Source organism: Urocampus carinirostris, chromosome 16 (assembly GCF_059441175.1).
Source record: "Urocampus carinirostris isolate Australia breed hairy pipefish chromosome 16, RoL_Ucar_1.0, whole genome shotgun sequence".
Lineage (NCBI taxonomy): Eukaryota > Metazoa > Chordata > Actinopteri > Syngnathiformes > Syngnathidae > Urocampus > Urocampus carinirostris.
This window is the reverse complement of record NC_142364.1, coordinates 6,586,726-6,612,342: the sequence shown is the minus strand read 5'-3', so window position 1 is coordinate 6,612,342 and position 25,617 is coordinate 6,586,726. Positions and strand designations below refer to the sequence as shown.

Sequence of the window (25,617 nt, the reverse complement as noted above, 5' to 3'; positions counted from 1 at the left end):
AGTAATACTACAGATGCACTAAAAAATCGACTATAGAAATACTACAAAAATGAAGCTACAGTAATACTAAAGATATACAAAATATTCGACTATAGAAATACTACAAAATTAAAGCTACAGTAATACTACAGATATACTAAAAATCAACCATAAAAATACTACAAAAATAAAGCTACAGTAATACTATAGCAATACTACAAAATGACTACAGAAATAATAAAAAAAGTACTACAAAATACAGCTACAGTTATACTACAGATATACAAAATATTCGACTATCGAAATACTACAAAATTAAAGCTACAGTAATACTACAACTATACTATGAAATGATGACTACAGAAATAATAAAAAAATACTACAAAAATACAGCTACAGTAATACGACAGATATACAAAATGTTCGACTATAGAAATACTACAAAAATGGAGCCACAGTAGTACGACAGATATACCAAAAAATTGGCCTGTAGAGATACTACAAAAATAAACCTATGGTAATACTACAGCAATACTACAAAATTAACTACAGAAATAATTCAAAATACGACAAATATACAGCTACAGTAATACTACAGATAAGTACAAAAAAATCGACTATAGTAATACCACAAAAATACTATTGCAGAAATACTGTACTGCAGAAAAAATCAAGATGTGGTGCTGGGAATCAAATGGACTGAACCATTTCAAGGCAGTAGAGTATGTTTGACCCGTATTTCATCCTATTTAAGCCTTTCTTGTCCGTTCTCAAGAAAAAGAGAGTATTCAAAACGCTATGGTGCCGTTTGGGTCCTTGGTTTGAATCCCGTGCTAAATTCTTAGCCTGACTTAGCTTAGCATGGAAGCTATCAGCAACGTCAGATAAGAATGGCGCGGTGAAGGAAAGCAGGCGGGGTTATTTTTACCTCAGGATCCACTTGTGTCCGTTCAGCCAGATAATAAAGATGGACTCCGGCAAAGATTAGCTGCCAAAGGTACTTTGTTAAGTACTTGTTAAGTGTGTTTTGCCTCCGTGTTTATAAACATCACCCGGGCGATGAATAAGACGGCCCAGATGACAGCTCAGACCGTGTAAAATAGCTTAAAGGTGCGTAGGGTAATATTCGGTGTCGGGATAAACCACCGTCATGAATAAGGCGGGGGGAAATTGACTCGCTATTATTTACAGTGAGTAATAACTTCGGACAAATGCGGTGCCTTAGGTACGTTTTTTGTGTGTGTTTTCGTACGTTTTTGTGCGTTTACGTACGTTTTTGTGCGTTTACGAACGTTCTGTGTGTGTTACGTATGTATTGTGTGTTTACGTACGTTTTTGTGTGTGTTTACATACGTTTTTGTGTGTGTTTACGTACGTTTTTGTGTGTTTACGTATGTATTTACATTTTTGTGTGTTCACAATACAATTTTGGTGTGTTTATATACGTTTTTGAGTGTTTACCATTGTTTTTTTTTTTATTAATGTATGTTTGTATGTACATGTATGTTTTCGTGTTTTCGTGTGTGTTTGTATACGTTTTTGTGTGTGTTTGTATATGTTTTTGTGCGTGTTTACAAACTATTATGTATGTGCACACGTACGTTTTTGTGTGTGTTTACGTACGTTTTCTTGTGTGTGTTTACGTATGTTTTGTGTGTTTACGTATATTTTTGTGTATGTTTATGTAGGTTTTAGAGTGTTTACCTACGCTTTTGTTTGTATTAATGTACATTTTATGTGTTTATGTATGTTTTGTGTGTTTACGTACGTTTTTGTGTGTGTTTACTTACGTTATTGTGTGTGTTTCTGTACATTTTTACATGTGTTGATGTACGTTTTTGTGTGTGTGTTTATGTATGTTTTTGTGTGTGTTTATGCATATATTGTGTGTTACGCACATTTTTGTGTGTATTTATGTACGTTTTTATGTGTGTTTACGTACGTTTTTTTGTGTTTACAGACGTTTTGTGTGTTTACGTACATTTTAGTGTGTGTTTACCTACATTTTCTCATGTGTTTATGTACGTTTTTTGTGTGTGTTTACGTACGTTTTTGTGTGTGTTTGCGTACGTTTTTAAGTATGTTTACGTACGTTTTATTGTGTGTGTTTACGTATATTTTTGTGTGTTTACGTACGTTTTCTTGTGTGTGTGTGTGAGAGAGAGAGAGAAAATGATAGAGAGAGAAATAGCAAAAGTGAGGGAAAGAGAGAGAGAGAGAGGAACGAGAGAGAGGGAGGAAGGTGAGAGTAGTGAAAAGAGTAGAAAAAGAGAGAGTGAAAGAAACAGAGAATGAGTAAAAGAGAGAGAGAAAGAGAGAGGAAGGAGAGAAAGTGATAGAAAGAGAGAAAGATAAAGAAACAGAGAAAGAGTAAAAGAGAGAGAGAAAGAGAAAAACAGAGAGAAAGGATGGAAGAAAGAATGTGAGCGAGAGAGGAAGGAGAGAGAATGAGGAAGGAGAGACAGAGAAAGAGAGAGACATAGAGAGAGGGAGGAAGGTGAAAGAAAGAGAGGTAGAGATCAAAAATTCAAGGGCAGAGAAAGAGTGAAAGAGAGAGAGAGAGAGAGAGAGAGACAGAAAGTGGGAGGGAAAGAGAGGGAGGGAGAGAGGGAAAGAGAGAGAGAGGGGAATGAAAGAGAGAGAGAGGAAGAGAGAGAGAAATAATGAAAGAGAGAGAAGATGAGAGAGGGGGAGAGGGGGAGGGAGAGAAAGAAAGAGAAAAAGAGAAAACATCCGATCTAATATTTTCATTCTGCCTATCGTTCCGATCAAGTTTATAGCAGCTCGGTACTCTTTCCACCTAAAAACTCCAGCGAGTGCGTCCCAAAAGGTCACCAGAGAAAGTGAAAGAGTGGAAATAGCGTCTGCGCTTAACCTTGACCCACGCGTCTCATTTCTCTAAACGCGGCTGCCCCTCTCGCCCCTTTCCCGAGTGTTTACATTTTCCGAGGGTTTTTTTATCTATCGCCCCCCCCCCCCCCTCTCTTCTTCATTCTGCGAGTTTACACAGCCGGAGGGAGCATCAAGCTCTCTGATGCTTTCGGGGTCCCCCTAACTGTTAGGGCCTAACATCTGCATAATTAAAGAACCCATCGACAAAGAAGCAATTTTTGCTTGGTCGGTTTTCTTTAAAATGGTCCAAAAACATGGACTCAAGTAAAAGTACTGTTACTTCAGAATAATAGCAGTCTGGTAGAGACATGAGTGTAACCAGCCCGTTTAGGAGGGTGCTCGCTCAACCCCCGAATTCGACCCAAGCACCCCCAAAAAGTATTTATAAAACTCTCTTTCCCTTAATAAAAACCAGGATAGGATAGGATCTAAAATTCCACGGTTTACAGATCCATTCACCGCTTGAGTCTATTTAACCCCTATCTTTTTGTAAATTAACCAGGTAATAACATCATATGTTGTTATTTAAGATATTTCTCAAAATAAATTAATGGGCTTCATGGACAAAAACAAATACATTAAAATATTGATAACTACTTTTAATTAACTAAGGAAGTAAAATAAGAATATTAGTGTATTAAACTATTTTATTATTCCTCTCTTTATTGATTCATTGCACAGGAAATACCTCAAACTAAAGATTCAGATTTACTTTATTGTCATTCGTGTACACGTGTACCTGGATACCTTTTAACTTTGTAGCTAGCTAGCCAGCCATATTTCTACCTTTTTAGCTATTTAGCAATCTATCTGGCTAGCTTTTCATTTTTTTTGCACGCTATCTAGCTAACATGTGACCTTTTTGCTAGTTATCAAGCTAAATTTCGGCCTCCTTTCTAGCTAGCTATCTAGCATTGTTTTTAGCTTTGTATCTTTCTATTGGGTTTTTTTTTTCATCCCTTAACCCACAGGTGTCAAACAGGCAGCCCACGGGCCAGATCAGGCCCGCTAAGGGATTGAATCCGGCCCGCGAGACATCACTCAGAGAAGCGCAAGAGAAAAACAAGCTACAGGTTGATATATGTCAACTTGATGTTGCCAAAGCCAGGTGCCTCGAACAAAGACACTGTACTTGTATTTATTTCACTCTCTCTCTCTCTCTCTCTCGTGTTCTCTCTCTCTCTCTCTCTCTCTCTCTCTCTTCCACCCCTTTTCTCCCACTCTGTCTCTGTCTCTTTCACTCTCTGTGTCTCTCTTTTTCTCTTCCTTTGTTGCTCTTTGTCTTTTTCTCTCTCTGTGTTTTTTAACCTCTTTTGCTCTAACTTCCTTTTTTTCCTTTTCTCTCTTATCTCGTTCTCTCTTCCTACCCTTTGCGCTTTCTTTTCTCTTTTCTCTCCTTCTGTCTTTCTATTTCTCTTTGGATTTCTTTCTTCCTCTCCCTTTCTTTTTCCCCTCTCTCACGACTTTTTATCTTTTGTTTCTCACACTCTTTTCCTCTCTCTCTTTTTCTTTCTTCTTCCCGTCTATCGTGTGGCCCCCGAGTTCAAATGAGTTTGACACCCCTGCCTTAACCACACAGATCGAAGGGGTGTCCCTCCGCCCGTGTGAAGCCAGATGCGGCTCGTTGACAGATTGGCTTTCCGTCTATTTAACCTCAGTTCTCTCACTCTTCCTTTGTCAGTCCGTCAACGAACCTCCATCCTGCAAGACGTGGGCTTTGACTCGGTCCTGTTTCCTGTTGGTATTTCTTATTGTTCCAGTTTATTTTATCCTGTTTAATATCGGTTTCCAGTTTCGTTCCCATCTATTTTGTCCTGTTTGATTTGGATATTCTGTTTTGATATCAATGCTGTCTGTCCCGTCCTGTCCGGTATCGACCCCATCTGTCCGATATCTGCTCGGTCAATTGGTATCGATTTCGTCTGCCTCTGGCTTCTTATCATTCCACCCCAGACTGCTGCCTAACGTGCATGACTCCCCATTTCCCATAAAATAAAAGGCCTGTGTGAGAAACGTTACGCATTTGGGTCCTGATCCTGTTCTGGTTCATGACATAGAAGGAACCCTAGTCTCTCTTAAGTGTCTTTTAAGTGTCTTTACAACTAGTCTTTGCTGTTCATTTTCTGCAAAGTGGTTTGAAAAATTTTCCCCAAGGAGTCATCTTTTCAAATACGTATTTTTACATCTTTTAACCAAATAAAAATGCATTTCAGACTTCACCTTAGCCTCTTTTAAACCCAATTTTTACGTCTTTTAAACCAGTTTTTACTCTTTATTAAGTCTCAAGTGGTCCAAAATCTCCTCCCCACCAAAATTCGTTTTTCAACATCTCTAAAAAGACGTTTTTTTTTAACTTTCACTTTTTAACCTATTCTGAGATGTTGGCCTGGAAAGGGATGGGCGCCACCAGGCTGTACTTGCCCAAGACACACCACAGGAAACAGTGCCCCTATGTGTCATGGTTGCCATGCCGCCAATTGGCCGCCCCTGTGTATGTCACTGTTGCCGTGGTGCCCAAATGACCCCGCCCGTGTGTGTCACGGTTGCCATGGTGCCCAATTGGCCCCGCCCGTGTGGTGCCAGCTGCGTCTCGTTGAGAGATTGACTTTCTGTTTATATAAAGCTCAGCGCTCTCTTGCTTCGGTTGTAGGCCCGTCAAATGAACTTCTACCCCACAAGACGTGGGTTCTGTCTCGGTCCTGTTTTCCTGTGATATCTCCATATTGTTCCTGTTTTTTATTGTCCTGTTTAATTTCGGGTTCCAGTTTAGTTTCTGTCTGTTTTTGTCCTGTTTATTATTTTCTCCAGTTTTCGTTCCCATCTAGTTTCTCCTGTTAATTTTCGATATCCTGATCCGTTATCTATCCTGTCTGTCACTTCCTTTCCGGCATCGACCCCATCCCTCCGATATCAACTAGGGCAATTGGAAACGGTCTCGTCTGTCTTTGGCTTCCGGTCTTTCCACGCCAGACCGGCTACCTAACGTGCATGACTCCCTGTAAAATAAAGGCTTGTGTGAGAACGTCACGCGATTGGGTCCTGTTCCTGTTCTGGTTCTGACACTATGACCCTAAAGGGATCCAACCAACTAACCAAGATGTCTTTTTAACGTCTTTTTCGGTAATGTTTGCTGTTTATTTCTCTTAAAAACAACTTTTTCCAACTTTCACGTTGCATCCAATCAAATATGTCTTTAGGAAGGAAACTGATGTCCATTTGATGTCTTTTCAAGCACTTTTGGACTAAAATCGTTGCCACGGTATCGGATCCATACGCGGTATCAACTGATACTCGAAAGCCAATGGATCTAAAGGTTTTCCGAACCCCTGACGTAGAACGTTAGCAATTCCTGCGATGATGAAGTGACTTATTCCAGACATTGGCGATTATCAAACCTGGTGTCCCTCCGTTGTCCTCTATCAGGCGGCTCCAATCACGGCCGTGTCCTTACAGACTCATCCGTCTTGATAGGGCGCACGCTTAAGATAGCGAACCGCGGGGTTTCTTCCACTCTGTTCCCGTCATCTGTCAATTCCTAGCGTTTGCTTTAGCCTGGATGACGTTAGCATACAACAGCTTCGACAAAACAGAGAGAAAAAATGCTGTCTGTCTGATTAAAGTGCTAAAATGTCCGGATAATGGATATGAGGACTTAAACCCTTCCCTAAAAATGATTTTGATACAGTGGAATAAAACCTTTAGAATCATTGTTTGCAGTATTTTGTGACATTTTTACACAAGAACTTTACTCGCACCTAGTTATGAAATTATTCCTAAGGAAAAAAGGGAATGGTTAAAATGAGTCTCTATACTCTTAAGTTACTACAGGTGGTGGACGAAATTTAAGGATAGAGACGGGGGGGAAAGGGTTCAGGGAGTGAGAGAGGTAGAGAGAGGGATTGGACAGTCACTTTACATTGTTATATTGTTGACTTTTGTTGTGAACAAAGTATTTGAAGTGCGGTTGCAGATTTCTACTTGACCAGTTGCCTCTGGTTGTGAGAGTTGGATTTATTCAATTTACACTGCCGTGTTAAACATACTTTATATTGTTGAACGGTTTCCTTTTGTTGTGTAACGTGTAGTGCAACCAAAAATGAGTCCAAGGAAGATTACAAACTACTGAGACTGAAAGTGAGCAAAAATCACCCAGCCTTTAACAAAGAAAGAAAAAAAGAAGGGAATAAAAAGGGAATAAAACAAGGGAAGAAGAAATAAGGAATACAGGAATAAAAAGAAAAGTAGGGGAAAAAAGGCAAAGACAAAATCAGTAAAATGGCTTGTTTTCTTTTCATTTTTTGATCTTCTCTTTTTGATTGTTTTTTTCCTTTTTTTCTTGAGTTTCACTTTTTGTCTTTCTTATTTTTTCCATTTTTATCTTTCCTTTTTGTCTTTTTGTCTTTTTGTCTTTTATTCTTTTCTTTCCCACATTTTTGTCATTTTTTTCTCATTTTTTTTCCTTTTTTCCTTGAGTTTCACTTATTATCTTATTTAATTTTTTTATTTTTATTTTTCATTTTTTTGTTTTTACTTCTTTTATCTTTCCTTTTCTCTTCTTCTCAAAAGCCATTCGGTGCATTTTGGTCTCTTTGAGTCTGCGTATTTCGTCTTCTTCTGTTGTGCTTTTAGCACTCGTTTTGGGAGGCACGACAGAATACAGCGGACGTGTTTGAGACCCCTGCTACAGGGGTATCGACTTATTAACTCAGTTACTTCTTCCAAGTAACCATACCTCCTTATTTTACTCAAGTAAAGTGCCCAACACTTTCTCTTTATCATATAAAAATAGATTTTATCAAGTGCGAGATGATTTCCGCAGAACGCCTCGGCAATTCACAATGGCCGACATCCTGCGCATATTTCACCGAGTGTTTATTTTCAAAACTCATCCCCGGGTCAAGTTCTCCGTGATGGAGCGCATTTTGGCGCTTTTGATGTTCCCCGTGGCAAAATCGGGCCAATCACGTTTGTTTTTCTGGAGCTCGGCAAAGAAAGAGACCACCGGCTTCACATCAAGCCGGTCTTTACCCGACAAACGTCCACAAAAAGTGTGACCTTTTTCACCCGCGTAGATAAAAAGTCGTTACAAAAACCAAACAAGCCGTCAGCGATAAGATAAAAAGAGAGCAGCTGATTTACTTTCCAAAAGCTCGCTGGTTTATTCTAGCGTTCTAGACATAGGACTTAGCGAAAGTATTGCCCCCCTAAAGAACTTTTGGTCAGGTTGACACATTTCAGGCTTCAAACTAGAAATGATAAAAGGCCGATTTCTTTTTTTTTTTTCAATTATGCTCCTCCCTGCAATCATGCATCCATTTCATCCATTATCTGCACCGCTTCTCCTCAGTAGGGTCACGGGGGGTGCTGGAGCCCATTCCAGCTGTCCTCGGGCAGTGGGCAGGGGACACCCTGAACTGGCAGGACACACAGAGACTACAACTCACTCTCTCATTCACACCTAGGGACAATTTGGACCGGCCAATTAACCTGACATGCATGTTTTTGGAACATGGGAGGAAACCGGAGTACCCGGAGGAAACCCATGCAAGCACGAAGAGAACATGCAAACTCCACACAGGGAGGCTACGGTAGCTGGACTTGAACCCTGAACATCTGCACCGTGGGGCTGTGTGCTAACCTCCCAGCCGCCGTGCTGCCCCAATCATGCATCCATCCCTTATCTCCGCTGCTTATTCTTAGTAGGGTCACGGGGGGTGCTGGAGCCCATTCCAGCTGTCCTCGGACAGTGGGCAGGGGACACCCTGAACTGGAAGGACACACAGAGACATACAACTCACTCTCTCATTCACACCTAGGGACAATTTGGACCGGCCAATTAACCTGACATGCATGTTTTTGGAACGTGGGAGGAAACCCACACAGACACGGAGAGAACATGCAAACTCCACACGGGGAGGCTACGGTAGCTGGACTTGAACCCTGAACCTCTGCACCGTGGGGCTGTGTGCTAACCACCCAATCGCAGTGCCGCCCCAATCATGCATCCATCCCTTATCTGCACCGCTTATCCTCAGTAGGGTCACGGGGGTGCTGGAGCCCATCCCAGCTATCTTCGGGCAGTGGGCAGGGAACACCCTGAACTGTTTGCCGTCAGGGGGCTGCCCGAGGCTTCCTGATTTGGTGCAGGTTAGCCCCGCAACCAGTCGGCTAGTTGGTTGCCTGTCGTGTCCATTGTTTTTTTCCCCGGCTTGATTCATGTTTGTTGGTCCCTGGTAGTCTGGCTGCTTACTGCATGTTTTTTGATCAGCCAGCCTTACAATTTTCTACGGATCGATCCCAGTGAGCCCTCTTTAGCAGCTGGCTAGCCTGCCGTGTTCATTTTGTTTATTTCCGGCTGGGTTCATGTTTGTTGCTGTGTCCGTTTTTCGCTGTTGGTTCCCGGGTAGACTGGCTGCTTACTGCATGATTTCAGTCAGCCAGCCTCTCGATAAATGAATTATATTATAAAATAAAAAATAATAAATAGAATTTCCAGGTCGCAATGAATGTAGCATTAACAAACAACACACAGATATTTTCAACATGAAACATAGGTTATTAATAATAACATAAAATATTCCAATGTTATTTTTTGTTAAAAAAAATTAAAGGCCTAGAAAGTAGCATTTTATATATATACACAGTGGATCCACTCTTAGGTCGCCGCCATGTTTACCCAGCAGGATGCCGCCACGCTGTGCTCTGTGGCACCAGCCCTCGCTCGCACCAGACAACACACTGCCATCTAGTGGTCAAACATCACACATCGGGGCTTTAATGTTCCAGAAGCATTTAAATGAACAGACCACCCGGTTCACGAAACAAGCGCACCTCCAACGATTTTTGAGGAGTTTTATCGATGCCATCAAGTCACACGCGGACCTCTGTGGAGGCACAGCCGCAAGGGCAAAGGCGGCGTTGTGCTAGCGAGGGGGCCGGGGGCCCGAAGAGGGTTGGGGGGGCAAATTTCCTGCCACGTAGTCGCACTCGAACATCACACGAACACTTCGCGTTTTAGGCGGATCGATTGGGCAAACGTCTCGGGGGCGCCCCCGGAGGATCATCCGTATTGATCGGGTACTTATGTTGCCTTGTTTCTGTCCGCCGGGCAATTTTGATCTCGATGATATTGTCGATGGAAAAATTCAACGCACCCTTTTCTCCAACTTTTTCCAAAATGTCTCCCGTTTTCTCGCCTGGCTTATACTGCGTCAACATTGGAAAGGAAATATTTATCAAATGCTCACTTCCCGCTTGCTTGCACTTCCTGTTGGCATTTGATACGTAAAAGAAGTATTTTATTTTGCTTATTTAAAGGTACAGTGTATCAACTTTAACTTCCTTGAGTACTTTCTTTTTTTAAATTGATCCAAAACTGGTTGCTAGCGCATTTCAATATTAACAATATTATTTTTACTTATTTGTAGTTAAAGTGTATTATCTTCTACATTAATTCCTTGAGTACTATATTCTGTAAACCTACTATATTTATCCAAAGCTCTATTTAATTCATTTAGCCTAGCATATACAGTACATTCTGGTTGCTAGCTTTTCCTGTTATCCAAAACTGGTTGCTAGCGCATTTCTATTTCAACAGTATTATTTTTCACTTATTTGTAGTTAGAGTGTATTATCTTCTACATTAATTCCTTGAGTACTTTATTCTGTAAACCTACTATATTTATCCAAAGCATATCACCCATATTTAGTTCATTTAGCCTAGCAAATACATTCTGGTTGCTAGCACTTCCTGTTATCCAAAACTGGTTGCTAGTCTGTTTCCATTTTAACAGTATTCTTTTTTTAATATTTGTAGTTAGAGTGTATCAGCTTCTGAGTACTATAATCTTTAAACTTACTATTTTTGTCCAAAGAATATCTTGTATATTTAATTCATTTAGCCTAGCATATAGATTCTGGTTGCTAGCACTTTCTGCTATCCAAAACTGGTTTCTAGCGCATTTCTATTTCAACAGTATTATTTTGTGCTTATTTGTAGTTATAGTGTATCTTCTTCTACATCAATTCCTTGAGTACTATACTCTGTTAACCTACTATATTTATCCAAAGCAAAGCACCCATATTCAATTATTTTGGCCTAGCATATACATTCTGATTGTTAGCACTTCCTGTTATCCAAAACTGGTTGCTAGCGTGTTTTCTATTTAACAGTATTATTTTTTAAATATTTCTAGTAAGAGTGTATCAGCTTCTGAGTACTATATTCTTTAAACCTACTATTTTTATCCAAAGCATACCCTGCATATTCATTTCATTTAGCCTAGCATATATCGATTCTGGTGGCTAGTACTTCCTGTTATCAAAACTCGTTTCTAGCGCATTTACAATTTAACAATATTATTTTTACTTATTGTAGTTAGAGTGTTCTTCTTCTACATATATTCACTGAGTACTATATTTTTTAAACATACTATTTGTATCCAAAGTTTATCACTCTCATTTAATTTAAGTAGCCTAGCATATACATTCTCGTTGCTAGCACTTCCTGTTATCCAAAACTGGTTGCTAACGCATTTAACAGTAATATGTTTTACTTATTTGTAGTTAGAGTGTATCATCTTCTACATCTTAGAGTACTTTGAGTACTATATTCTTTAAACCTACTACTTTATCCAAAGCTTATGGCGCATACTTAATTCATTTAACCTAGCAAAAACATTCTCATTGCTAGCACTTCCTGTAAGCATTCTTATTTCGACCAGTATTATCCTTTTACATACTTGTAGTTTGAGTATTTCAACTTTATTCAATTTCTTGAGTACTTTATTTTTTAAAGCTGAATGATGTATCTAAAGTTAATCACGCATATTACATTCAACTACCCTAGCATTTACATTCTGCTTGCTAGCACTTCCTGTGAGCATTCCTATTTTGAACAATATTATATTTTACATATTTGAAGGTACAGTATATTATTTCTCCTTCGGTTCCCTGAGTACTTGATTCTCTAAACCGGAATATTTTATCCAAAGCTTAACACGCTCATCAAATACAATCAGCTGGGCGTATACATTCTGCTAGCTAGCACTTCCTGTTAGCATTCCTATTTTGAACATTATTATTTTTTAAAACCGCGTAAACGTTGCTTAGCTTAGCTGTTCCTAGCTTCGCCACGCATGAAGAGTCGACTTACTCTTCCCTAACGTGATGGCCCCATACTGTTGCCTCGAGACGTATTGACCGCCATGTTGGCACGCCGTCTCAAAGGCACAGTGGGACCACGTGGAGTTGTTAGCCCTCTAGCCTTAGTTGCAGTTCCTCAGCAGGCGCGGTATTGATTCGGAAGCAGTGACAATAAACCCCCATCGGGCCCCCGTCCATGTTTAGTAGCTGGCTGCTCGATATTGTCCGAGAGAGTCCGGGGACACGACTGGTGCGGCCTCAGTCATGTCAGGGTGATTTAGCTTAGAATGCTACATGAAATTAGTTTGTGTATTGAGTTGATCAGTCTCGTTAGCTTAATTTCATCTGCGCTTTGTATATTTTATTGTAGTATTTTTAATAAAATGAAGCTGTCTTTGAACGAACAGTTTGTTCAGGAGTTTAGGGTTAGTTTTAGGGTTTTAAGTTAGGTTAAGGATAAAGGGTTGGAGTTAGCTGGCTAGGAGTTAGCTGGCTAGGAGTTAGCTGGCTAGGAGTTAGGCGTTAGGAGTCAGGGTTAGAGTTAGGTTTAGGATTCAAATTAGGTGGCCAGGGGTTAAAATGCTACATAAAATTAGTTTGTGTATTGAGTTGATCAGTCTCGTTAGCTTAATTTCATCTGCACCTTGTATATTTTATTGAAGTATTTTTAAAAAAATGAAACTGACTCCGAATGAACAGTTGGATTTGTTTGTTCAGGAGTTCACGGTTGGTTTTAGGGTTTTAAGTTAGGTTAGGGATAAAGGGTTGGAGTTAGCTGGCTAGGAGTTAGCTGGCTAGGAGTTAGCTGGCTAGGAGTTAGCTGGCCAGGAGTTAGGCTCAGGGTTTGGCGTTAGGAGTCAGGGTTAGAGTTAGGTTTAGGATTCAAATTAGGTGGCTAGGGGTTAGAATGCTACATGAAATTAGTTTTGTGTATTGACTTCATTAGTCTCGTTAGCTTCCTGTCATCTGTCATAATTTATGTATTCTTGTATTTTGAAAAAAATGAAACTGACTTTGAACGAATAGTTGGTTTTGTTCGTTCAGGAGTTCACGGTTTGTTTTAGGGTTTTAAGTTAGGTTAGGGATAAAGGGTTGGAGTTAGCTGGCTAGGATTTAGGCTTAGAGCTAGGGTTTAGCGTTAGGAGTCAGGGTTAGGGTTAAGACTGAAAAAAGAAGAAGAAACAAAATAAACTAGGCTCTTTTGTAACTGTAGAGCCACCAGTTCTTCATCAGTTCAAATCCTGCTCGCAACGATTGAGTTCTCATTGGTCAACCATTTTCAATCTGAGGCTAATGTACAAGACTTTGCATATTATAAAATGAAGTCAATTACACTCAATTGCTTGGAGACCAAGGAAATGGCCCACTCAGTGAAAATCTTCATTGCATTATGAGCAGGGTTGGGTAGGGTTACTTTAACTGGATTATTTTCAATTACTTTTGGATTACTCCAATGCCAAATATGCTAATAAAAGACAAAAGAAACTAAATATGAATAAAATTATGACTCACAACACGTTGTATGCTTTCTCTCCTGGCTTTGATCTCCGGCAAAACTAACAAAAAATGCGACAGAAACAAAATGAAAATAAATCCAAACAGCTTGCCAACATCATTTTTGCCGTTCCATGTATTCCGTTACTCCCCAAGCCTGCACAAAATGTAGTAATTTTATTCATATTTAGTTTCTTTTGTCTTTTATTAGCATATTTGGTATTTGACTAATCCAAAAGTAATTGAAAATAATCCAGTTAAAGTAACCCTACCCAACCCTGATTATGAGTCAATTGTATAAAATCCTTTATAGCCAATGTATGAAATCCTTTACATAGGATTTCAAGTCCGACGTCTTAACCTCTCGGCCATTGCAGCTTTTTAGTCTCTTTTTTAAAACTTTGATGCCTCTCACAGGTCGGATTCAAGACTACAGCACTCTTTGTAAGTGTTTACTGCCCTCTTGGAACTTCTCAAGTACACTTCACACCATCAAGACGGTCAAAAACATTTTAGAAATGAAATACCAATCAGGGAGAATCAGTGAGTATACCCATTTACGTTTGGCAGGGATGAAGAAGATAAAACATGCCGCAAGTTCTTGCAGTTTGTCAAGACACTGTTGGGATCTTCCCATGGACAAAGCAGGTAGAGCTATTTAAAGTGAAAGAAACCAGCACAGTCCTTCAGATCTCTCAGGACTGACATTGAGTGGAAATGTGTTCCATATGGAGCCAACGTCTACCCCAGGTGGACGTCAGGAAGAGTATCCACCGTTTCTTCGTGTCATTCCCACAGACTTGGCCAGAAATTGGTTGAAGTCTTGTCGTGGTGCCTTTTCCGTGCTAATCATATGTTGGCTGGAGGGTTTGAACTTGAATTTTCTGTCTCGCTACTAAAATATCAAATTATTGATGATAGTTCACAGTGCAAAGACATCTATCCACCCATTTTCCGCGACGCTTATTCTCACTAGTTAGCGTGTGTTACTTCCCATCTCGATTACTGTAATGCACTACTCTCCGGTCTCCCAAAGTCCAAAAGCAAGAGCCTTCAGCTGGTACAAAATGCTACAGCGATGCTTTTAACTAAGACAAGAAAGTTTGATCACATGACCCCGATTTTAGCGAACCTGCATTAGCTCCCTGTTAGCTTAAGATGTGATTTTAAGGTTCTGTGGGTATTATACAAAATCATGCATGGACTTGCTCCCTCAGATTTAATTTCACCATATGTTCCGGTCCGGAGCCTTCGTTCTGAAAACGCTGATCTACTTGTGATCCCAAGAGCCAAGAAGAGATCCGCAGGTTCGAGAGCGTTCCCATCCGGGCCACGGTGCTGTGGAATGCTCTTCCCCCTGAGATTCGATCTGCAACCTCAGTGGAAATGTTTAAAGCTAAGCTTAAAACACACTTCTACTCTATAGCATATGAATAACCTATATTTTATGTTCATAATATGTGAATTATTTGCCCTTATGAAGGTTTTAGATGAGGGAATGGTGTCTTAATAGTCTGTAGGTTGCAATAGTCTTTGATCTGTGCAGCCCTTTGAGACTCTTTGTGATTAAGGACGTCAAAAATAAACATGACTTGACTTGACTAGTATCGCCAGGTGCTGGAGCCCATCCTAGCTATCTCCAGGCAGTGGGCAGAAGACACCCTGAACTGGTTGCCAGCCAGTGGCAGGGCACACAGAGACATACAACTCTCTCCCTCGTTAACACTATTGAAAAACAGTGCTAAATCTTTTGATCAACACTGAGGAAGAAAACCTATTGAGATGACCCTGTTAGATTTCGTGTGTCACTTTTGTCCTGTGGTTCTTGAATGACTGTATTCTAAAACACTTACCGTAATGATATTGTTTCTGGACAGCACAAAGATTGAAGCACTGCAAGCAGGATTAGAACCAACGCAGGAATATCCCGTTGTATTCGAAAGAGATGCGTTATTTGTTAACATATGTGAGTAACGATTTTATTTTAAAACTTAGAGTGACTTCATAGCACAAAGGTGTATGTGATGCAGACAGGACATGAATCTGCGCAGGAACGCTACATTGAATTTTAAGTCAAATGCCTTCTTCATTTCCCTCATGTTGAGGATTTTGAGGTTTTCCTTGCCCTCATGTAGGTTTTAGATCAGGGGATGGTGTCATAATAGTCTGTAGTTTGCAATAGTCTGTGGTCTCTGCAGCCCTTTGAGACTCCTTGTGATTAAGGGCGTCAAATAAACATGACTTGACTTGAGGTTTTTGAGTTTTTCCTTGCCCTCATGTATGTTTTAGATCAGGGGATGGTGTCATAATAGTCAGTAGTTTGCAATAGTCTTTGATCTGTGCAGCCCTTTGAGACTCTTTGTGAGTAAGGGCTATCTAAATAAACATTACTTGACTACTTGACTTAACCTATCAGCTAATTAAATTCTGAGTAAGGCCAGAAATGATCAGTGTCAACGGAACACCAATGGTACATTTGCAGTTCTGTGATTATTTTAATGATAGTGTATTTTGTAGAGATGTCTCATTTGTAACACGTCTGTGCGTGTTGTTTCAACATTTAGAGTGTCTTCACAATACAGATGTTCAAGAGCAGGATTCCAATCTGCAAGGGAACATCCCATTGAATTTCGTGTCCCAACGCCTTAACCTCTAGACCAGGGGTGACAAACATGCGGCCCGCGGGCCAGATCAGGCCCGCTAAGGGATGCAATCCGGCCCACGGGACAATGCTCGGAGAAGCGGAGGAGAAAAATGAGCTGCAGGTTGAAAAATATGCACTTGCCAAAGGCAGGTGCCTCTCACAAATGCTGTACTTGTATTTCTTTCTTTTTTTATCTCTCTCACTCTCACTCACTGTTCCACCCTTTTCCTCTCACTCGCTATCTACCTCTCTTTCAGTGTTTTTTCCTTTTCTCCCTCTTTCTCCATTGCTTTCCTCTTCTCTCTTTCTCCCCTTCTCTCTTTCTTTCCTTCTCTTTTCTCTCCTTCCCTCTTTCTCTTGTTCTATTTCTCTTTGGATTTCTTTCTTTCTCTCTCTTTCTTTCTCCCTTTCTCATTATTTCTCTTTTTATCTATTTTGTTTCTCATGCTCTCTCTTTCTCCCTTTCTCCTTTTTCTCTCTTTCTTTGTCCCTTTCTCTCTTTCTTTGTCCCACCCTCTACTTTTCTCTCCTTCTCTTTCTCTCATTTCTTTGTCTCTTTTTTCTTTCACTCTAATCTACTAGTCCGGCCCCCGACAGAATGTTTGTTCTTTTGTGTCGCCCCCGAGTTAAAATGAGTTTGACACCCCTGCTCTAGACCATCCTCATCTGCAATAATATCAGAAATTGGTGTAGACGGAAAAATAATACTTGAGGCTCCAATGAGATTGAACTTGGATTTCTCGTGTCATTTTTGTTCTGTGATCGCTTTTATGATAGTGTATGCTGATGAGATATTTCATTTGTAATATATATTGTTTCTAGACTTGAAAAGTCTTCACAACCTCAAAGGTTCAAGCGCTGCGAGCAGGATTCGAACCTGCGAGGGAATATCCCATTGGATTTCGAGTCCAACGCCTTAACCTCTCGGCCATCGCAACTGTTGATAATTTGGAAAAGGCTTCTCGTGCCCTAGTTTTTCTGCGATCCTTTAATAATAGTGTATTCTGAAGAGATGTCTCGTTTGTAAAATGTTGGTGCAAAGTTTCAAGACTTGGATGGTTACACAACTCAGAGATTGAAGCGCTGCAAACAAGATTCAAACCTACGAGTGAATATCCCTTTGGATTTCAAGTCCAACGTCTTAACCTCTCTTCTATGATTCTTTAATGATCGTGTATTCTAAAGAAATGTGTCATTTGTGCATAGTTATATTGGTTTTGAGACCTGGAGTTTCTTCACATCATAATGATTCAAGCACTGCGAACAAATTTTAAATGTTTGGGAATGTCCCATTGGATTTCGAGGTCAAAGCCTTAACCCCTCGACCGTCGGCGTTGTTCATATCTTTAAAAAGGACAGGAATAATCGATATCCACAGAACAATGAATGTTTCCAAGCCTGAGAGTGTCAACTCAACACAAAAATTCAATCGCTGCGAGCAGGATTCGAACCTGCGAGGGAATATCCCATTGGATTTCGAGTCCAACGCCTTGACCTCTCGGCCATCACAACTGTACACAATTGGAAAAAACCCTTAATAACTTGTATTGACGAAACAACAATGCTTGGTGTTTTGAAGCCTAAATGAAATAGTTGTTCTGTGATCCTTTAATAATAGTGTATTCTGAAAAGATGTCTCTATTCTAAAATACTGATACATTGTTTCAAGACTCTAAGTATCTTCAGAACACAAAGATTAACACGCTGCGAGCAGGATTCGAACCTGCGAGGGAATATCCCATTGGATTTCGAGTCCAACGCCTTAACCTCTCGGCCATCGCAGCTGTACATTTGTCAGAAAAGGCCAGGAATAATTGGTATAAACGAAACAACAATGGTGCTTGAAACTTTAATGACATAACACTTTCTTGTGCCATAGTTGTTCTGTGATCCTTTAATGATAGTGTGTTCTGAAGAGAAGTCTCGGTTGTAAAACATTGATGTATGGTTTCAAAACTTGGAGTGTCTGCACAAAACAAACATTGAAGCGCTGCGAGCAGGATTCGAACCTGCGAGGGAATATCCCATTAGATTTTAAGTACAACGCCTTAACATCTCGGCCATCGCAGCGGTTTACAGTTTGGAAATGGCCAGGGAATAATTGGTATCAACGAGACAACAATGCTTGGTGTTTGAAACCTCAATGAAAAAGCACTTTCTCGTGCCATTGTTGTTCTGTGATCCTTCAATCAGTGAATTCTAAAGAGATGTCTCGTTTGTAAAAAAATCGATGCACAGTATCAAGATTTGAAGTGTCAACACATTGCAAAGATTCAAGCGCTGCGAGCAGGATTCGAACCTGCGAGGGAATGTCCCATTAGATTTCAAATCCAATGCCTTAACCTCTCGGCCATCGCAGCTGTCTTCAATCCTGACAAGGTCAGAAATAATTGGTATCAACGAAAAAACAATGCTTGGTGTTTGAAACCTCAATGGATATCACTTTCTCGTGCCATGTTTGTTCTGTTTTCCTTTAATGATAGTACATTCTGAAGAGATGTCTCATTTGTAAAACATTGGTGCATAGTTTCATGACTTGGAGTGTCTATACAACACAAAGATTCAAGCGCTGCGAGCAGGATTCGAACCTGCGAGGGAATATCCCATTGGATTTCGAGTCCAACGCCTTAACCTCTCGGCCATCACAGCTGTGTACATTTGTCAAAAAAGGCCAGGAATAATTGGTATCAACGAAACAACAATGCTTGGTGATTGAAGGCTCAATGAAATATCACTTTTTCGTGCCATAGTTGTCTGTGATCCTTTAATGATAGTGTATTCTGGAGAGATGTCTCGATTCTAAAACATTGATACATTGTTTCAAGACTTCAAATATCTTCTCAACACAAAGATTAACATGCTGCGAGTAGGATTCGAACCTGCGAGGAAATATCCCATTGCATTTTGAGTCCAACGCCTTAACCTCTCGGCCATCGAAGCTGTCTTCAATCCCGACAAGGTCAGAAATAATTGGTATCAACGAAAAAACAATGCTTGGTGTTTGAAACCGCAATGGATATCACTTTCTCGTGCCATGTTTGTTCTGTTTTCCTTTAATGATAGTATATTCTGAAGAGATGTCTCATTTGTAAAACATTGGTGCATAGTTCCATGACTTGGAGTGTCTCTACAACACAAAGTTTCAAGCGCTGCGAGCAGGATTCGAACCTGCGAGGGGATATCCCATTGGATTTCGAGTCCAACGCCTTAACCTCTCGGCCATCACAGCTGTACATTAACATGAAAAGGCCAGGAATACTTGGTATCAACGAAACAACAATGCTTGATGTTTGAAACCTCAATGAGATATCACTTTCTCGTGCCATAGTTGTTCTGTGATCCTTTCATGATAGTGTATTCTGAAGAGATGTCTCGTTTGTAAAACATTGGTGCATAGTTTCATGACTTGGAGTTTCTTCACAATATAAAGGTTCAAACACTGCAAGGGAATAACCCATTGAATTCTGAATCCAACACCTTAACCTCTCGGCCGTCGCAGCTCTTCATCATTTGTAAAAGGCCAGGAATCATTGGTATCAACAAAACAACAATGCTTGTTTTTTGATACTTCAATGAGTTATCACTTTTTCGTGCCATCGTTGTTCTGTAATCCTTTAATGATCGTGTATTCTGAAGAGATGTCTCGTTTGTAAAACATCGATGCACAGTTTCGAACTTGCGAGGGAATATCCCATTGGATTTCGACTCCAACGCCTTAACCTCTCGGCCATCACAGCTGTTTATGATCTGTAAAGGGCCAGGAGAAATTGCTATCAACGAAACAACAATGCTTGGTTTCATATTTGTCTGTGACCCTTTAATGACAGTGTATTCTGAAGAGATGTCTTGTTTGTAAAAACATTGGTGCATAAAGACTTGAAGTGTCGTCCCAATAAGAAGATTGAAGTTACACAAGCAGCAATCGAACCTGTGCAGGTATATTCCTTTGGATTTCTAGTCCAACGTCTTAACTTCTAAGCCGTCGCACCTTTCCTCATGGTCAGAAATAATTGGTTTGACGGAAAAATAATACTTCAGAATCTAATGAGATTGCACTTAGATTTCTCATGCCATTTTTCTTCTATGATTTTTTTAATGATAGTGTATTCTGAAGAGATGACTTATTTCTAAAACTTTGGTGCGTATTGGGCGGCACAGTTCTGAGGTCATGAGATCGAACCTTCCTCTTTGGAGTTTGCATGTTCTCCCCGTGCTTCCCTGGGTTTTCTCCCACCTTCCAAAAAGCATGTAGTTCAGGTTAATTGACCGGTCCAAATTGTCCCTAGGTGTGAATGAGCGAGAGAGTTGTCTGTCCCTGTGTGCGCTGCGACTGGCTGGCAACCGGTTCAGGGTGTCCCCTGCCCACTGCCCGATGATAGTTGGGATGGGCCCCAGCACCCCAGCGACCCTACTGGGGATAGGCGGTGCAGATGATGGATGGATGGATGGGTGGTGTATATTGTTTCAAGACTTGGAGTGTCTTCAAAACACAAAAATTCGAGCGCTGCAAGCAGGATTCGAACCTGCGAGGGAATATCCCATTGGATTTCGAGTCCAACGCCTTAACCTCTCGGCCATCGCAGCTGCTGATATACGATAAAAGCCAGGAATAATTGGTATCGACAGAACAACAACGCGTACTATTTGAAATTTGAATGAGATTTCATTTAGATTACTTCCAGGGTTGGGTAGAGTTACTTTAACTTGATTACTTTCGATTACTTTTGGATTAGAAAACTAAATATTTAGTTTCTAAATATTCATATTTAGTTTTAGAAAATAAATATTTAATTTAGTTGCTCGACATTTAGAAACTAAATATTTAATTTTAGAAACTAAATATGAATAAAATGATGACTCACAACACGTGGTAAGCTTTCTCTCCTGGCTTTGACCTCTTTGATCTCCGGCAAAACTAACACAAAATGAATTTTAGAAACTAAATATTTAGTTTTAGAAACTAAATATGAATAAAATGATGACTCACAACACGTGGTAAGCTTTCTCTCCTGGCTTTGATCTCTTTGATCTCCAGCAAAACTAACATCAAATGCGACAGAAACAAAATGAAAATCAATCCAAACAGCTTGCCAACATCAATTTTGCCGTTCCATGTATTCCGTTACTTCCCAAGCCTGCACAAAATTGAGTCATTTTATTCATATTTAGTTTCTTTTGTCTTTTATTAGCATATTTGGTATTGGAGTAATCCATAAGTAATTGAAAGTAATCAAGTTAAAGTAACCCTACCCAACCCTGATTACTTCATAGGGCAAAGACCTGAATCCTGTGAGCAGGGTACAAACCTGTGAAGGAATAACGCATTAGATTAAGGGTCCAAAGCCTCAACATCTCAGCCATCACAACTATCCACAATATCATTAATTTTCATCTCTCTGGGCTACAATTTAAAACTTAGTAGCTCAGGAGGTAGAGCGCTCGTCTTGGGATGAAGGGATCCCAGTTTGAATCCCGGCTTGTCCGTGTTACATGTTGAAGTGTCCTTAGGTAAGACACTGAACCCCTAATACCCCCAATAAGCAGGTTAGCGTCTTACATGGCTCCAATACAAGGCCGCTATTGGGAAATGTGAAGCACACTGTAAAGCACTTTGGGAAGTCATTGACTTGAAAAACGCTATATAAATGTAGATCATTTCATAACTTTACTGGTCCTACCAAAATAACTGAACTTTCGCCAAAACATTTGAACTGAATTCAGGACTTTTGTTCTCACCCTATCATCACCGTCTCATCCCTGTCTGAATTTCCCGTCGGACGGTCCTGCTTGCCTCCACCCTAACACCCCCTTCCCTCAGGACTCTCGCCAGGAGTGGTGCTGAAAGACTAAACGTGGGAGACAGAAAAGCTCTTTGCTTCCATTTCAGCGCTCCCGTCTCGGAGCTCGAATCGGCCAGCTGGTGCAGACAAGAGTGGCCGGCCCCTGTACAGATGCGGCTTTCCCATTACGTTGATGCATGTCTCTGTTGATACGGCAGACATCTTTACACGAACCAGAAGATGCGTTATCTGATAGAGGCACCGTTCCAGGCCGACCCTGTAGCCAGTCCGCCGCAAGCCTCGAGCCAGGAAGCAAATTCGCCCTTGGAAACATACCAGAAACGGTTCTAAAAGAAAAGACCGAAATGTTAGTCATTGGTCCATCTAAATGCCGTGACTTATTCTCAAAAACTGCTGTGATCATTGACAAATGTCACATCACACAGAGTGATTCAGTTAAAAATTTAGGTGTCATATTTGACCCTGATCTATCCTTTGAAACGCATGTAAAGAAAATTACGAGAACCGCTTTCTTCCATCTTCGTAACATTGCTAAAATCCAATACTGTCTCAGTCGGATGCGGAAATTATAAGTCATGCGTTTGTTACCTCCCGTCTGGATTACTGTAATAAACTACTCTCTGGTCTCCCGAAGTCTAGAATCAAGTCTCTTCAGCTGGTACAAAATGCTGAGCGAGGCTTTTAACTAGGACAAAAAAGTAAGATCACATAACACCGATTTTGGCTAACCTGCATTGGCTCCCAGTTAGCCTTAGATGTGATTTCAAGGTTCTCTTAGTACTATACAAAATCATACATGGACTTGCTCCCTGTTATCTTTCAGATCTGATTTGCCCCTATGTCCCGGTCCGAAGCCTACGATCTGAGAGTGCCGGTCTTCTGGTGATCCCGAGAGCAAAGAAGTGTTTTGCTGGTTCGAGAGCGTTCTCCATCCGGGCACCGGTGCTGTGGAATGCTCTTCCCCCTGAGATCCGATCTGCAACCTCAGTGGAAATGTTTAAATCTAAGCTTAAAACTCACTTCTACTCTATAGCATATGAATAACCTACTCTTCTTGTCGGCTGAAAAATAGTCTATGTAATATAGTGTAATAATCTGTGAAGCCCTTTGAGACTCTTCGTGATTTAGGGCTATACAAATAAAAATGACTTGACTTAAAACGATATTCTGTGACAAAAAAACCCTGCTTTAAGATGTTTTTGGGTTAAGATATGTTTTGGGTCCTTGTGACAGTATGTTCCCCGATAAACAACATCAACAATAATAAGATGCCTGTTTGCTATTGGTCCATATCATTTAAAATTCAGGTCTGCTACTGGTTTTTCGTCACAGATTCATAAAAAAATAAATATAACGATGGCTGAACTCTCTCCCATTATGCTATTCTCTTACCTAATTCAGTTCATAATATCATGTGCCCCGTAAAGACTTTCCTAGTCGCCGACACAAATTTGCAATGGGTCCCAAGGCTTGCAGTGATTCTAAAGGAAGGAATCGAAACATCATTTCTTTCTCATACCATGAGGCTCTTTAACTCCACCTGGGGGAGTAAAAGACCTTAATAAACCACACCCCCACATTTCATATTACCCTATTTTTATTAAAGTGTGTAATTTCCGTGGCACTATTTAAATCAGGGGTGTCGAACAGGCGGCCCGCGGGCCGGATCAGGCCCGCTAAGGGAATGAATCTGGCCCGCGAGACAACGCTGAGAGAAGTGCAAGAGAAAAATGAGTTGCAGGTCGAAATATGTCCAGTTGATGTTGCCAAAGCCAGGTGCCTCTTACAAAGACCCTGTCCTTTTATTTCTATCTCTATCTCTCTCTCTCTCTCTCTCTCTCTCTCTCTCTCTCTCTCTCTCTTGCTTCCTCCCTTTTTCACTCACTCTGTCTCTCTCTCTTTCATTCCCTCTGTCTCTCTTTTTCTTTTTGTCTTTTTACATTATTTTGCTCTCTCTTCCTTTTTTCCTTTTATCTCTTTTCTCACTTTCTCTCTCTCTTTTGCTTTCCCTTTCTCTATCTCCCGTTCTCTTTTTTCTCTCCTCTCTATTTCTCTTTGGATTTCTTTGTTTCTCTCTCTTTCCCCACTCCCCTACTATTTCTCTTTTCATCTCTTTTGTTTCGCACATTCTTTCTCTCTTTTTCTCCCCTTCTCTCTTTCCTTGCCCCACACTTTCTCTTTCCCTCTCCTTCTTTTATTTATTTTTCTTTTTTTCTTTCTCTCTAATCTACTAGTCCGGCCCCCGAGAGAATGTTTTGTCTATCGTGTGGCCCCCGAGTTAAAATGGGTTTGACACCCCTGGTTTAAATACTCTATATCAATATGTTACATTGGGAATTCATGTATTATATTCCTTTTAGTTTATTATTGTTTTATTTTCAACACAAGGATACTGCTGGAAGTGTGAATTTCCTTACTGGGATGAAAAAAGTATCTATCTATCTATCTATCTATCTATCTATCTATCTATCTATCTATCTATCTATCTATCTATCTATCTATCTATCTATCTATCTATCTATCTCTCTCTCTCTCTCTCTATCTATCTATCTATCTATCTATCTATCTATCTATCTATCTATCTATCTATCTATCTATCTATCTATCTATCTATCTATCTATCTATCTATCTATCTATCTATCTATCTATCTATAATCACCATGGACACGAAGCATACCAAGAAATACAAAAAGGGCACAGTACGGCTACCCCGCTAAGTTGCAAGACGTAACCGATCGATGATCGGGACTATTATTAAAAATAAGGAAAGAGTTGAAGACAATATTTGAAGGGCTGGACACTCTGTGTAAGTAGATCAGTTTTAATATTAATCCTTGGTTTCCCTTCCCCTCAGCAACCACCCGGTACTCCACCCGACCAGCTTGAGTCACGTCGTCAATCTTATATTTATTTTACATACACAGTATATTTATTTATGATATTTGATCATTTGCACATGTATTACAAAACACTGGACCATGTGTAATGTAAGATCAAACATCAAACATTCCGGTTGTATCCACCAACTCTGTTCGTCCCTCAGCACCCTCATCATAATACAAAATAATCTTATACCATATTTTTTTTTCAAACGTGTTTATTTATGTAGTTTAACATGTTATATTGTACTTGTGTTTCGTTATATCATATATATTGTTAATTAACATTTTTGAGGGAGATACTGAGTTGCTCGACATGAAAGAGGTTTATTATAAAAAAAGTTAAAAAATGAAGTCGCTTTAAGTTCACTGTAGAAGGAAAAAATACATGAAAATATGATTAAGTAGAATTTTCTTATTCAAATTATGAATTCATTTTCTGCATTAAATTATTGTTGCTAATATACTGATTAAAGGGATAACCACAAACCTGTCTTTTTTCATTTTCTCCTTTTATACTTCCTTTTTTTCTTAACTTCTTTATACAACATAATAATTCGTCATATAATGCATCAAAGCAAGTGAGCCGTTTGAGAGCCGGCTCTCTTGAATGAGTTGAGCCGAAAAAGCCGGTTCTCTAAAAAGAGACGGACTTCCTTTCACTACACAACTCGATCTCGTTTGACTTGATTGATTTGCCGTTTCGTGATAGTCGGTGTATACCGGATGGTACCCATGATTGAGAAATTTTCCGTACAGATTTTCTTGTACGTCGTACACGTC

At 40.1% G+C, this 25,617-nt stretch overlaps 8 non-coding genes across 8 annotated transcripts; all 8 read right to left on the bottom strand.

Moving 5' to 3' along the window:
• Positions 1-17,009: 17,009 nt before the first annotated feature.
• Positions 17,010-17,091, bottom strand: trnas-cga (transfer RNA serine (anticodon CGA)). Its single transcript has one exon. It is a non-coding gene; the product is annotated as a tRNA-Ser (tRNA).
• Positions 17,092-17,583: 492 nt separating this feature from the next.
• Positions 17,584-17,665, bottom strand: trnas-cga (transfer RNA serine (anticodon CGA)). Its single transcript has one exon. It is a non-coding gene; the product is annotated as a tRNA-Ser (tRNA).
• A 190-nt stretch (positions 17,666-17,855) lies between these two features.
• trnas-cga (transfer RNA serine (anticodon CGA)) lies at positions 17,856-17,937 on the bottom strand. Its single transcript has one exon. It is a non-coding gene; the product is annotated as a tRNA-Ser (tRNA).
• Positions 17,938-18,141: 204 nt separating this feature from the next.
• On the bottom strand, positions 18,142-18,223 carry trnal-uaa (transfer RNA leucine (anticodon UAA)). The gene has a single exon. It is a non-coding gene; the product is annotated as a tRNA-Leu (tRNA).
• Positions 18,224-18,431: 208 nt separating this feature from the next.
• trnas-uga (transfer RNA serine (anticodon UGA)) lies at positions 18,432-18,513 on the bottom strand. Its single transcript has one exon. It is a non-coding gene; the product is annotated as a tRNA-Ser (tRNA).
• A 207-nt stretch (positions 18,514-18,720) lies between these two features.
• trnas-cga (transfer RNA serine (anticodon CGA)) lies at positions 18,721-18,802 on the bottom strand. The gene has a single exon. It is a non-coding gene; the product is annotated as a tRNA-Ser (tRNA).
• A 498-nt stretch (positions 18,803-19,300) lies between these two features.
• Positions 19,301-19,382, bottom strand: trnas-cga (transfer RNA serine (anticodon CGA)). The gene has a single exon. It is a non-coding gene; the product is annotated as a tRNA-Ser (tRNA).
• A 1,273-nt stretch (positions 19,383-20,655) lies between these two features.
• Positions 20,656-20,737, bottom strand: trnas-cga (transfer RNA serine (anticodon CGA)). The gene has a single exon. It is a non-coding gene; the product is annotated as a tRNA-Ser (tRNA).
• Between the last annotated feature and the right edge of the window lie 4,880 nt (positions 20,738-25,617).